This window comes from Petaurus breviceps, unplaced genomic scaffold (genome assembly GCF_028583685.1).
Source record: "Petaurus breviceps papuanus isolate PSGF00001 unplaced genomic scaffold, PetGlider_PUasm1.0 98, whole genome shotgun sequence".
In the NCBI taxonomy this organism is placed as follows: domain Eukaryota; kingdom Metazoa; phylum Chordata; class Mammalia; order Diprotodontia; family Petauridae; genus Petaurus; species Petaurus breviceps.
This window is the reverse complement of record NW_027187460.1, coordinates 61,163,362-61,178,556: the sequence shown is the minus strand read 5'-3', so window position 1 is coordinate 61,178,556 and position 15,195 is coordinate 61,163,362. Positions and strand designations below refer to the sequence as shown.

The following is a 15,195-nucleotide window of genomic DNA, read 5'->3' as shown; positions in this document are numbered from 1 at the left end:
CGCCTCACGCCCGCCGCGCGCACGCGCCCGCCCGCCTCAATCGGAAGAGCGAGACCCTACGGCGCCGCGTGCACACGCGCGCGAGCACGCCCGCCCACGCTTCCCGGCTGCTGCTGCTGCGGCGCGGCTGCTCTCCTGGTTTGCCCAGCGCCAGGCGCGCACCCACTCTCTTCCCCCGCTCTCCCCCCCTCCCCCCACGCTCTCCCTCTCTCCTTTCAGTTCCGCCCTCTGGTCCCCTCTCCTACTTCCCCCCTCCGCTCGCACACCGACTCTTTTCCGGTCGGCGCGGACCAATGGCTGCGCATCCCTATTACATAAGGGGGGGAGGGGGGGAGCGGAAACCTGGGCTAGCGAAAGCGACCTTTTTAGAGGTGCTAGAGGGGATGTCGCCTTCAGTCTGTGCTTTCAGTGCCCCTTCCCCAGGGATAGCTCCGGAGGGCGGGGAATGAATTTAATCTGGGAACTAACTGCCCGCCCTCTGGCCCAGTCGGGGTGTTGGTTTCACCGAGTCATTCTACTTAGGCGCCCCAGGCCCGGCTCCGGCCTCGACCTGGCCTAGCCTTGCCTGGCCGAGTCCGGCCAGAGCCGCGCAGCCGCAGTTGCACCCACATCCCTAGCCTGCCCCGCCCCGCCCACACCGCCTCCATTTCCCTCCTCTTCACTGGCCATCTCACCTCCGGGCAGCTACTGGGTACCCGCCTCTCTCTGCGGCCTCTGCCTAACAACTACCTAAGGGGGACCGGGGCTGGTGGCTGCTAAGCCTGCTTGGGAGCGGGGAGATGCTCAGCCTGTGTGAGGCGGGCCCGAGGAGGGGAGTCCTGCGTGCAGGTTGAGGGCATGAGGGGAGGCCCGCTCCCCGGGCTCAGTCGCCAGACCGGGACCAGACTGAGGGGAGCCCCTGCCCGGGATGACCTCTAAGAGGGACCCGGAAGCCTTTGTTCTCTCACAGGCCTCGGCTCACCTCATGCCACCCCCCACACCTCAAATCACAGAGCCCGAGCCCAAACCTTCCGCCCCCTGAACTAGGCTTGGGGGAGGGAGGGGGTCCTGTGGTCAAGGGTAAGGGTGCTGGGGGAAGCTAGCCCACGCCAGAAAGAGAATGAAGTCTAAGGCAGCTCCCGTCTAAGTTTGCCAACCTTTTGTGCTGAAGATTGGGTTTTAACGGTCCTTGTTTAGCCCCACCAACAGCTAACTCAATTTATCTGTGCTAGTTGGGGGAGGGTCTGTTTTTAGGAGGGTCTTGCTTGGTAACCTAATTCACAAATAGCTTTTATCTGCTAGTTTAATTCCAGCCTCGACCAACCCTTTATTAGAACCACAGCTAGTCGCTTTAACGTTTCTGCCTCTGATTATCCCCCACCCACCCCTCCTACCACTACCACCACTACCCACACCGATTTATTTCCAGGCTTATAACTTTCACATTACTCCTCTTAAAGCATTCTCCTTCACAGCCAAACTGGTTCACTTGCTATTCTTCAACCACAGTATTCCACCTCCTCTCTCTGCTTTTGCACAGACATAATGCTTTCGCTCCTCACATACACCTCATTAAGCTGTGAGCACCTTGAGAACAGGGACTATTTTTTAGTTTTCTTGGATTCCCAGTGCTTCATAGTAGGTGCTTAATAATAAACTATAATATATAAGTATAATAATAAATAAAATGAATGATGCCGTTGAATCCCTGCTTCCATTAAAAGCTCAACTCAAAGGCCACTTAAAGTCTCCTAGCTTGAAGCCACTACTAGTAACCCCACCACTTCCCATCTATTTAATTTTAATGTCTATATATTTTGTATTTACTAATATAATCTTGGTGTTATCCCTCCCAGGATGTAAGCCCTCTGAGAGTTTTTTCCCCCATTTTCATTTTTTGTCTCCCCAGACCATAGGATAGTATCTGATGAATAATAAACCTTAATAAATTTGCTTGTTAATTTGGTTTGGAATAAGGGGTAATAAAATGGATTAAATTAATCTAGGGAGTCCTTTAGGATACTGGCATATGTGGTAAGACATCTTTATAGAATATCTGGTAAGTTGCTAAAACACCTATTTAGCATCCCTAGAAATTTCATACGAGAATTGACACTCAAGTTATTCTTTTGAATAATTTTGTCATATAGGTTAGTATTTTGAGCATCTTTAGCTTACAAATGAAGAACCAGCTCAATATATGTGATTTATACAGAATTGTAGAAGTCAGAAAGTTGAGGTAAGATTTCAGAGCAATGGCATTTTAAAGTTAGCTTAATTACTGGGCAATTCTGAATCTCTTGGTTGCTTTGGTGACAGCTGCACAATAGTTGTGTGGGAGGAGGGTGAATCGGGGTCTGAAATATGAGCATGATCTAGTCAGCATGTGACAATAGTTATGAGCAACAACTGGTCTCCTAAGCAAGATAAACAATATGAAACTATGCAGTAATTAGAAGGATGCTATTGAATTTATGGTTAAGTTGTACTGTATTCAGTTTAATTAAATAAGTATTTATTAATCATGCACTGGTATATGAGGCATTCCTGTTATGTTGTTGTCCTTTAGTTTACTGCTTAGAACATGCAAAAGGACTGTGGCATGCATATACCTGGTTATGTATGTATGATATATACATGTATATACACACATATATGTCTATATATATTATTTTGAAAGTAAACATTAATTACAGCTCAGTAATCAATGCATTATTGTTCAGATAATCCTGTATTCTTAAGAATCTTAAAACTACTTAAATTCTAAATGTAACCTTAGACATAATTATAGTGAGAGATCTATGGCTGCTTGAAGAGTCCCATAAAATCCATCTCTATTTCCTATAAAGTAAAAGCTTATTTCAGACCTTCAGAGTCCTCTGAAGTCTGTAAGAAAGGTAATACAGACACACACATACGTATGTGTATGTACATATCCCAACACTATTAGTACCTTATGGGATTCTGTGCAATTAAGACCCTTTCTGTTCCAGATAAGGATATACTCTGGGGCTGCTGCTTATATGCTTTTCCTCTTCTGTGCCAACTAATGTATAACAACTGCCATAGAGCATTCACAGCTCACCATTCCACATAACATACACATGCCTTCTCAGATACATTAGCCTTGGAGAAGTATTCCACTTGCATTGCCACTCTTTTGGACCTTTTCATTTGTTCAATAGATAACACATAGAAGGCACTGGAGTTTTGGGACTCCAGCCTCTTAACAAGTTCACTCTTGATCTGGTCAGACAGACAGGAGGGGTTAATAATCTTCTTTTATTTTAGTCTAGTCTTCTCAAAGGATTGCTGATAATGGGAGCATCAACTCCTACAGCATTCCCTAACACCCCTTCTCGAAGGGACCAGCAAGAAGGGGGAGGGCAATACCCCTACATCTCAATGGGGTCAATTGAGAAAGCCACAGCTTGTGTACTCCCCTAAATTCCCTCAAGCCTTGAGGGGGGCCGGTCAAGACACACACAGATTCCCCTATGGATTCCCTGTGGTTTCCCCCACTCACTGACCAGTGCCCACTTGCTTTATAGGGCAACAGACAAAGAAGGCATTTTGTCAACATTAAGCTCACAAGTTAACTTTAGCAATATCATCATTTTTTGCAATTGTAGTAAATATCAATTATGTCACCCTATATCTCATGGCACAGCCTCAGTAGGACTGCCTATCACTTTGATTCTAGGAATAACTATCTAGGATCCTTGAGGCTATTCTGGGAGTTATTATCTAACACCTGGAAGCTAGACATTGCCATGACCATGGATCCTGAGAAACTAAACTAAAAAAGATAACAAAATCCTCCTTACATGCATCACTATACTCATTTTTTTTTTGTTCATTCTTTTGTTGAGAGAAGAAAGCAAGTATATGATGATATTTTGAGCTACAAAGGAGTCACTTCAAATACTGAGTAAGGAGGGCTTGGATCTTGGAATCAAGAGACAATCCTAGCTTCAATTTATTGCTTATGTATTCTCTATATTTGATTTCAAAGGATATTCCTTGAATTCGCCATTGTTTGTACCTCTATTTGCCTCTCAGACTCTAAGGCCTCAATTTCCTCATATGTAAAATGACGGTTTGGATTAGATAGTCTCAAAGGTCCTTTTCAACTCTATATTTATGATGTTATACATTTTATTGTTTTTGTTATCTTCATATACAAAGAAAAGCAACTCATTCTCCTTTTAAGTATGAAAATTGGTTTGTATTGACTTGAGTTTCTTGTAGGATGAGATATATGTTCTCTAATTCTTTTCCCTCCAATATTACATTACTTTACAGCTTTCCAAAGGAAAAGTATTTTTTTTATTTAGCCCTGAAATTATGAAAATGCTTTCATTAGTGTGTTTTAACTCATAATTCATCAATATGTCCAAGTGCCTTTGGAATAGCAGTTTCCAGCCCAGTACCCAAAGCCATCATAATGGGAAGCAACCCCTGCTTGAAGACCTCCAAGGGAAGAAGGGAGGGGTGGAAGGGGAAAAGCTAAGACCTTCTAAGGCAGCTTATTCCACTTTTGGGTAGCTCTAATTGTTAGATTTTCCTGACTTCAAGCCTAAATTTTATCCTTTTGCAACTTCCACCCATTACTCCTGGCCCTGCCCTCTGGGGCCAAATGGAATGAGTCTAATCCCTTTTCTATGAATGTATGTATGTATGTATGTATGTATGTATGTCTCTATCTTCAAGCATATAATACTTTCCTCATGATAGCATTTCAAATACTTTAACACAAATATATCCTGAGGCTTCTCCAAGCTAGATAACACAGTTTCTTAAACTGATCTTCATATTGAAGTTCTCAAGGCTCCTTATGATTTTCCTTGCGCTCCTCTGGGCATACTCCAATTTATCAATGTACTTCCTAAACTATTGCATTCAGAACTTGAAAACAGTATTCCAGCTTCATGGCAACAGTATTATAAAATGGTCACCTCCTCATTCCTGAGGAAAATGCTTCTCAATGAAGCCCAAGATTGGATTTGCTTTTTTTCCCCCAGACCCTTCCAAGTATAATTCTATGGTCCTTCTAACTTTGAGCTGATTCCATGATGATTATTTCTTTTGTTCATATCAAACCTAAGAATTAATTTCCATCCTTTAAACCTTTACCTTAATTCTTCTATGGGATGTAGGAAAGACAACAAATAAGATGGGTTTCTAAATATCAGAGATTTATCTTTTTAAATTGATATTTGAAGTATTGGTAAAGGAAGGGTGGTTTGGGTCAAGTCAACAAGTATTTATTAAGCACCTGCTATGAGCCAGGCACTCCATGGACTAAGTACTGGGAGGGTATAAAGAAAGTTTCTGTTCTGAAGAAGCTCACAGTCTAATAGTAAACAATATAAGCAAATATAATTCATTTGAGTCACATGTCAAAATTCATCCAACATGGTCATATGATGCTTGTTTAAGCATACCTGGAATAGTTAAATTTAGAGTATGAATATGTGTCAACCTTCATATGCAATAAAGATGCTACTGACCTAGTCTCAGTAGGGCATATGCTTTTAGTTGTTTTCCCATGAGTGATAATGGATTTGACATTCTTTGACATCTTATCCTTTATATAACTGAAATAAGTACATTACCTCACCATGAATAGAGCAGAGCTGATAGGTTCACACAGGGATTCTACTACAACTAAGACTTCATTAATACCATACCCTAACCAGTAAATGTATGGCTACAAGTCATAGTATCATAAATTAAGAAGATGAAAGGATTTTGGAAGACAGATAATCCAAACCCCTCATTTTACAGAAGAAACTGAGATCTAGAGAGTTTTAAGGATTTGCCTAAGGTTACACAGATAGTATGTAGAAGAGGCAGGATTCTAATCTAGATCCTCCTACTCTACACTCTGTGGTCTCTTCACTGCACAGAACTGCCTCGTATGATCACAGAAATTGGTTTGAGGATCTAAAATTTTTGTTCTCTCTCTATGGTTTGGACAAGTTACATTACATAAACTCCATCAGTTTAGTGATGATAATGATATTTCCACATTTATTTAAGTCCAGTGTTATGTTGGGTACTGAAATTAGATAAGTGATTTTTCACTGTAAGTAATTTACAGTTTTTTTTAAACACAAGGGTTTTTTTTTTAGGTAGAAAATATTATACAACATAAAGAAAATGATTAATATTGACTATAAAGCCTCAATGCAGCTATCTTCAAAAGGGCTTATTTTAAGACTCTTTATGTTTCTTATACTTTTCAGAAGGGGATGGTGTGATTTTAAAGGGGAGAGACAGACAATCTGGATCACAATAAGGTTTTTGGAAAATTAGCCTAACTATATTGTATGGATGCAACATTTAAAATAAAAATTTCTGAAAGAGCCCTTTGATTTTCAACTGTAATATTTCATTACTGTGATTTTACTTTTGAAATTTTAAAAGACTATGCATGTTTAAACTGGTATAACACTTCTCTTCATAGTATGATTCCTTGGTCTGAATTGTGATTGGGGAAGAGGCAGAGCTAAACAATTCAGTTCATAAATATGTATTAAAACATGAATGAAGTTGCCAACTATTCCAGATTTAGCACGTTCAGAACACTAGAGATACAGCTGAATAAGCTTTTTTTTTTTTTAAAGGGCGTGAGCCAGTTACATCAATATGTCTGATTGCAGTCTAGCTACAAAAGGGATGGGTCTGGGTGAACTAGCTCAACTAGTACAACAGAGGGTAATGCAACACCCAGAAATTATGGGGAAGGTTGTCATGCTTTATTCTTATAGAATGATGATTCTGAGAAAGCATTCATATATGTCTTCTAAAAAGTCACTTAGGAATTTACATTTCATAAGCGATCACACAATAGGCTGTGAAAATTTAGGGAGGAAGCAGTGGATTTAAATGCCAGCACAGTTAGGTTTGAGATCTGCTGGCTGCTGTTTTGCATCTCAGGCTATATTTGGATCCTCTGCATTTTACTAAACTTACACATGGCTTCTTACACTGCTGCACTGTCTAGCAGAGAGAATCTTACGAATTTACTAGCAGCAGCATACAGTATACACCAGCACTGACAACACAATGGCTCCTTCTGAAACATGACACAGGATTGCTCTCAATGAGTATTATTCTTGTTTGACCTTTAAATAAAATCAATCTATTTTATTTTCCATTCACCTTCTCTTTCCAGCCCGATCCTGCATAAAGGAGACAACTGAAAACTTCTCAAATTATTGCTGCTTGTGTAAGAAAGAGGGTGGGCTTAGTGGGATTGTCCTTTTTGATCACTAAGCATGCTTAAAACAACATTTCTTGGGGAGTTGATAGTAAATAAATCAAGGTTTCCCCAACTGACTAGTCAGCACTGATTCTCTATATTTCACATATAGAGATTATTATAAAAGTAGCCTAAAATGTATTGTGTTCATCTTCCTTACCTTCTCTTATCTCTTTCTCTTAATCATTGTTCTCACCTTTCCCCTTTTCCATTGACAGAAGCAGGATTGTTCTGAAATCTTGATCATAGTACTTGAGGTAATGAATAATCCTATTTGCTGAAAGTAAGAATACTTGAATTGAGCTGTTAATACTAGTAAGTTAGCTGCTCAGATCAAGCCTTCAGAGTAAGTTGAGGGGGCAAGAAGAGAGAGGGAACAGTCAGGAGTCCATTTTCCTCTTACTGGCAGCATCAGGATTGCTCTAAAGTCTTGCTGAGCACAATTGAAGTTGTAGGAGTCACCTTGCTTAGTAAAGAATTCTTGAAGAAATGTTTTGTTGTTGTTCAGTCTTATCTGACCCTTTGTGACCCCATTTGGGGTTTTCTTGGCAAAGATATTGGAATGGTTTGCTATTTCCTTCTCCAACTAATTTTACATATGAGGAAACTGAGGCAGACAGGATTAAGTGACTTGCTCAGGGTCACCCAACTAGAAAGTGTCTGAGGCCACATTTGAATTTATGAAGATGAGTCTTCCTGAGTCCAAGTCCATCACTCTATCCACTGTGCCATCCACTCTATCCACAGCTGCCCCAGAAGTGTTAAGTGTGGTTGACTTCTATAATTAAACTCCAAAGTCAAAGTTTTGAATCAGGCATGGGGGAAAGAGGAGAGGAGCCACAGGAATTATACTCCTGTGTAGTAGATAGAGTGTTAGATGGAGTCACACCAGGGTTGAGTCCTGCCTTACTAGTTGAGTGACCCTAGACAAATAACTTAAAATTCAGATTCAGTTTCTTCATTTGTAAAATGGGGATGATAATAGTTGCCTCTCTCATGAGTTTATTGTTTGGATCAAATCTCATAATATATAAAGTGCTTTGAAAATCTTCAGGTGCCATAAAATATGAATAATGATCATCACATTATATCCTTAAAGAAAAGGTGATGTTTAAATTTGGTGAAAGGATTGAGGTTTAATTCTGTGTGACCCAGCATATTGTTAGAATTAAATAAATCTTCATTAGTAATACAATTAATAAAATAATAAAACATTGCTCAGTTTATTTAAATTAGCAATATTGATGTTTATTACCTGTCCTGTGATTCATTTTCTCTGCCATTTGCCTGAACTTGTCATAATGATGTTTGAATTTCATGATTTGCCTCATTTGTTTTTCTCCTTCCTTGCTAAACTGCTAGTTATTCTGACAAGTGGGTCCCTTTTAGGTGGCATTTCTATGATTTTCTCTTTCATATATATATTTGTCATATCTATTTATTCAATCAATTTAATACTGTTTTTGAAGAAGTAGCTACCAAAGATATTCAATGATTGATTTCCATTTGTTACACTGATTTTTTAAAAAGTTGATTGAAGATATTTGCAATAAAGATGGATTTTTTTTCTCTTGGGGAATGGAGAATGAAGGATGTCCAGGCTTGTGATTTATTTCATCTTTGTAGTGAAATCTATCATTGCAGGTCTGCCATTGTTTTGCCATGCATAGTCTTTGAGATTTGCCTGTAGCACTGAGAGGTTAAATGACCTATCCAGAGTCACACAACCAGTATGTCAGAATTAGGATTTGATCCCATGTCTTCCTGACTCTCGAGATCAGCTCTCAATCCACAATACCACTATACTATCCTGTTCGCCTCTCTTTCTCTTGTATAAACCTCATTATGCAAATATCATAAGACAACTGGAATTTTTTCATGTTTAAACAAGTTAGATTTCCCAGCTATTTTTTTTGTAAGGTAGTCCCCAATTTTTAAAAGCTGCAATATATCCTGAACCTACCTGTGTCACCTTTAATAAATCACTTTCTTCATAGGTCTCAATTTCCTCATTTGTAAAATCTAGTCCAAACTAGAGAATTTTCAAGATTCCTTCCAACTTCTAATCTGACCTCTCTGCGAACCTAGATGAATGCCACTTAGATGAGTGGAGTGTTTTGGTGGGGAGATCTTTTTGATCCTGAGACTTCAGGTTATGGGCAGAGAAGTTCATTACAAAGAGTTCAGGGAACCCTGACTTAACATGTTTCCCAGTTCAAAGAGTTTCTCTGTCAAAACAAGCAACCATTAACAGAGGGAACTAGTAAAGCTTCCTCTGCTCTGCATAGAACTCTCCAGTTCTCCGGTACTTACACCATGGATGACGATTTTCTTTAACACCATCAACTCATTTAAAAGATCTTTTTTATAGAAGATTGATTACTAAAAGTATCACTCTATACATTTTATTTATGGATTTCTTTAGATAGAACAAAACAATGAAATATAAGAAAATTATGTACATACTGTTAGAGGTACACTAATGCTTCACTTCAATGTTGTTCTTTTTGAGTCATTGCAGTCATGTCTGACTCTCCATGACCCCATTTGGGATTTTCTTGGCAAAGATATTGGAATGATTTGCCATTTGACAGGTGAGGAAACAGGCAAAAAGGGTTAAGTGCCCAGGTTCGCGCAGCTAGTAAAGTGTCTGAAGCCAAATTTGAACTCAGGAAGGTGTCTTCCTGACTCCAGGCCTGCACTCTATTCACTGTACCACAAAGTTGCCCTAATGCTTCACTTAGAGTCATACCATTTAGTATCATAGATTTACAAGTGAAAGGAATTGTAGGGCCATTTACTAACCCCATTCTTTTACAGGGAAAAATCCCTGAGGCGTTGAGAGATTATCTGACTTGTACTAAGTCACACAGGTAGCAAATGACAGAGCCATGATTTGGACCTGAGCCTTTGAGTCCATATCCAGGGCTCTTTCCACATAGCTCCTAGAAGTGAGGTTTTTGGCAAGCTCAGTCTCCCATTGACAAGTGGGAAAAGCCCCTGGATATCAGAAAGAGCTCTTATTCTGTACTTAACTTTGCTGGAAGGAGAACCAAACAGATGAAACCACATATCCTTAGCATATTTAAGTATGAGAATATCATTGAATAGAGATAAATCCCTTTCCCCATAAAACTGAAGCCTTGCCTTTGCTGTGCTGAAACTTTTAAATTTTAACCACTTTAAGATGAGAATCTTCTTAAAAAAGAATCATACACTTTGCTGGCTGATGGATGATAATTTAGCTCTCTCTTTATGGCTGCAGGATCATTGCTATGAATGTCAATCTGTTCTGCAGTGCTGAACTATAGCAATGCCTTCATTGGCTATGGAAGTATATGGGATCCTCTTTTTTAGCCATTGAACTCTATCATGCTGTTGTGTTTTTTGTCTTGGGGCTTTTGCTGTCTCAGGGATGTCCTAGGGATGGCTACTGGAGTTATGTGGCCTCCAACGCCACTAGCTACTTTGCTTATGGTTTGAAGGTTTTGCAGGCTTCTCCCTTGTGGTCACATAAGAACTATGGCCATTTTCCCAAACTATGTGTTAATGGATCTCTTCTTCTTTCCTCCACCAACCTACTGTTCACAGTTTCTGATGTTTGTTCTCCAATCTCTGATGGTGAACCAGAGAAGAACTGATAATTGCCAAAGGAAACCACATAAACTAATGTTGTTTAGTGAATCAAGTCAAACTAGGCTCTCTGTGCCTGAGAAGGGTTCTGGCACTTGACTCTGTGGCAATCAGTCTCATTAAAGTCAGTGGTTTTGTTTTTGTTTGTATACTTATTTTGTTTTTGTTTTTTTTAATTTCCCATAGCTTATTTTGAATTTTATAGATATTTTATGTCCCTTAGATATAGAATCATCAGATCATAGATTTTGATATTGAAGAGAATTTAAAGGTTATTTAGTCCAACCCTCTTATTTTACACGTGAAGAAACCAAGGTCCATACTAGAAACTCAATAGATATTTATTGGCTTGAAATGAAATATTAAATTAAATTCTATGAAATCACATCTTCCACTAGCTCAGACTGTTGAAATTCTTTTATCCATCGTTCAAGGACCAGATCAAATGCCAAGACTCCTACAACACCCTTCTTGACCTCATATAGCTACCATGCATTTGCCATGTTCTAATTTATAGTTCAGTTATTTGTGTACATTTTCTCTTTTCTACTAGATTAAAAGTTCCTAAAAGGCGAGTACTGTGACTTATTCATCGTTGTTATCTCCATTAGCATTTATGTCCCTTGGACATAACCAATAAATACATATTGAATTTAATTGAATAAAATTAAATTCCCGATTTTTCAGTGCCTGGCTTCCAAAATGACCAATAAGAGAAGGAACAACGGGCGGCCCAACAAGGGCCGCGGCCACTGCAGCCCAGCCGCTGCACCAACTGCGCCCGCTGCGTGCCCAAGGACAAGGCCATCAAGAAGTTCGTCATCGCAACACTATGGAAGCCGCGGCCGTCAGGGACATCTTCGAGGCCAGCGGCTTCGACTCCTATGTGCCGCCCAAGCTGTACGTGAAACTACATTACGGTGTGAGCTGCGCGATCCACAGCAAGGTAGTGAGGCATGGCTCTCGTGAGTCACCAAAGGATCGGACACTCCCACCCCTAGGGGTGCCGCCCCGTGCTCCCCTCCCACCCCGCCCCCCCCCCCCCCAAAATAACCATGTAAAGAGCTGTCTGCCCATCAACATTCCTGAACCGATCAGAGGAAAATAAAATGGTTGGTTTATCTTTAAAATAATTAAATAAATTCACGAGGTTAAGGAATTTGGGTGGTTATGGTCTTGTTCTCTCTAAGAAAAGTTTTCAAATAAAATCACTTCTTGCTTTTGAAAGTATATCCCCTATGTATTATTATCTACTGGAAGATCTGAATCCTGATTGTATGTATTATGTGATACATTACAAAATAAACACCAATGTTCCATTCACAATATAATTTTCTGAAATTAAAAAGTGCATTTATAAAACTCTTTCCCTCATTATGACACCCCAAGACTTGTACCCACTGTCTTGTTTCACCCTGGTCTTTGCTCTAGGCATAGCTATATGTAAGATTTGGGAGCTATTCAAGTATTTGCCAGGAATTCCTACATCTATTTGCACCTTCCCTATAGTTAAATTTTGGCTATTGAAAAGCTTCTTTTGTTTCTGCTGCAAACCTCTAAGTTGACTTTTTTCCAGTCCTTTCCAGTAAGTTATGAGAAGGTAGGGACTATTTATTTATTTATTTTGTTTTGGGGATACATAGTAAGCGTTTAATAAATTATTAGTGAAAGGAATGGATCAAAATACTTTTTATCTCTCTAATTATTCTGATAATGGAGTTCATTTGTGTTTCCATGTGTCACTTATTTTCTCTTATTAACTTCACTGAGGAGAATTCGTTGGATCTGTAATTACAATGATATAAGGAACTCATAAGTGAGAAAATTGCCTCTACCAGTGCTGGTCTACATGTTTTCAGCAACTTGTAGTTTTAGCTGCCTAGAGCATTGAGGAGTTAAACGACTTTCACAAAACTAGCTTCTGTCAAGGGGGAAGGGAACAAGCATTTATTAAGCACCTACTCTGTATCAGGCACTGTGCTAAGTGATCTACAAATAATTTGATCCTTACAATAATCCCATTTTACAATTAAGTAAATTAAGGCAGAGGTCAGATAGTAAGTGTCTGAGACCAGATTGGAACTCAGGCCTTCCTGACTCTAGGCCCTGTACTCCCACCTCACTTCCTCTGGGCAGATATTCCCAGCTCCAAGACCAGCTCTTTATCTCCTATGTAACACTGCCTTTGAGGGTAGTCAGAAGTCTACAGCTTTAACGTGAACACTAAATCAAACACAATGTGCTTCACTGATTATTGTTTTAACATTTTTAAATGTTTAATTTTTTCCCCAACTTTTTTCCTAATTTTTTCCCCTAACACTGGATTTAGAAATTCTAGGCTTCTTTTTCATCCAGACTCATATTTCACTCTTTTTCACCCATACAGGTTTTATCCTTAGAAATATAACAATAGTAACTAATACTGAAGCCATAGACGGCCATAGAGTGATTAGAATACTGTTGGACTAGGAGGACTTAGACTCCTGATGGAAAAGGATTTGTGGGGAGGAGAAAACCCAGGGAACCTTGCTGAGCACCTTGCCTAACAGCAATGCTATGCCCAAAGTGATATAAGAAGGGTCAATATATCATAGGAAGAAAAAGGGCATCCAGGGCTCTTCAGCAATGAAGGCATATTAGTTGGCTTGGCCACAGGTGTTGACTCTATGTTTTCCTTATTAATTACCAGTGTACTCTGTATGGATAGCTGCCTGCTCTTCCCATTGATATTATATGTATTTGTAGGATAGTGTGCCCCAGATTTATTGGGGTGTATATTTTATAACTATAGTAATTACTATGTATTCTCAATAAATGACATTGCTTTGAGCCAGTTGTATATACTGGCTGCTATTAAAGGTAGTGCCCCAGTGGAGGCTCCTAAGCTATAATTTTGGGGATAGATTCCTAGAGTATGTTGAACCTGAGGTAGCTGCCTCCTAGGAAATCCAACCTGTGCATACAGGTTGGTGGGGGAAGTAAGGTACAGATGTAAATTAATTAATTATAAAATGGAAGGCTTTATATGCCAAATACATTACAACATTTTTTGTTGAAAGTAATGACAAATATTACATTAAAATATCAGCAGGCAATCTTTTGGTAAGATGACTAATTCCTGGAAGGACTGTCTCCTAAACTGGTATTTATCTAAATAGGATAGATCGTAAGTTCCAAAAGATGGCTGGAATCACATGCCAGCAATGGAGAAGTTATAGAGGAAGGAACACTGAACGGGGGGTCTAGGAGCCCTGACTTCCAGTCCTTTCTCTGCCACAAACTATCAGATTGACTTAAGGCAAGTAACTTAACATCTCTGGGACTCAATTTCCTCCCCTATAAAAGAAGTAAGATAGACTAAATAACTTCACAGGCCCTTTCAGCATTCTATAAATCTGTAATTGGATTTACTTGGATTCTCTTATGTTTCCATGTACACTTTACTTCCTATGCCAGTCGATACATTTTTATTATTTTAAGATAAGCTTTTGTGATATTTTCATTTAGGGAGACAGTGACATCAATAAACTTCACTGCTTAATAATCAATATCAATGGGAAAGAATGTCTGGTTTATTTCTGAGGCTTTACTGGGTATGCTCTATCTCTGAACATCTTGTTTTGTTTTGTTTTGCTTTTTGGAGGGGGTAGGGCAGGGCAATTGCGGTTCAGTGGCTTGCCCAAGGTCACACAGCTAGTTTTTTTGTATTAAGTGCCTGAGGCCAGATTTTAACTCAGATCCTCCCGACTCCAGGGCCAGTGCTTTATTCACTGCACCACCTAGCTGCCCCTGAATGTCTTTAAATATGGCAGATGGGGATTTAAAGTAAGGGGTCAAATCAGTACACAAAGAGATCTGATACAAGATTAAATGTGCTAAGTTTAAAGAAAAGATGGAGACAAAGTGTTAAAATGTTTTGAGGAGGGGGTGATTGCTTTCAGCTTGATATAGGGAAGAGGAAACAAGGAAGACTTTGTGGAAGAGGAACCTGACTTTGAAAGGAGAGGAATTTCAATGGACAGAGACAGGAAGAGGAAAAGTCAGCCAGGTGATTCATTTTTTCAACCATTCAATTCACAAAGCTTAGAGAGATTGCTTTTGTGTTGGTTCAAGGGCAAGATTTACCAGGATAAAATAAATTTTTTTTAAAGTATCTTAGTATTTGGAAGTAAAATATCATGGAACCACACCACCCAAATTTCTTTGCTGCGACAGCAATATTGTTTATGAGTTTTTGTTTGAGGGGAAGTATATTAATTATTTACTTTGGATAGTGGCCTAGTACTTTGCTTCTGAGTTGGAGTTAAATTTAG

General features: G+C 39.5%; 1 pseudogene; it reads left to right on the top strand.

Moving 5' to 3' along the window:
* The first annotated feature begins 11,150 nt into the window (after nucleotides 1-11,150).
* LOC138155768 (small ribosomal subunit protein eS26 pseudogene) overlaps nucleotides 11,151-15,195 on the top strand; it is a 38,392-nt pseudogene continuing 34,347 nt past the window's right edge.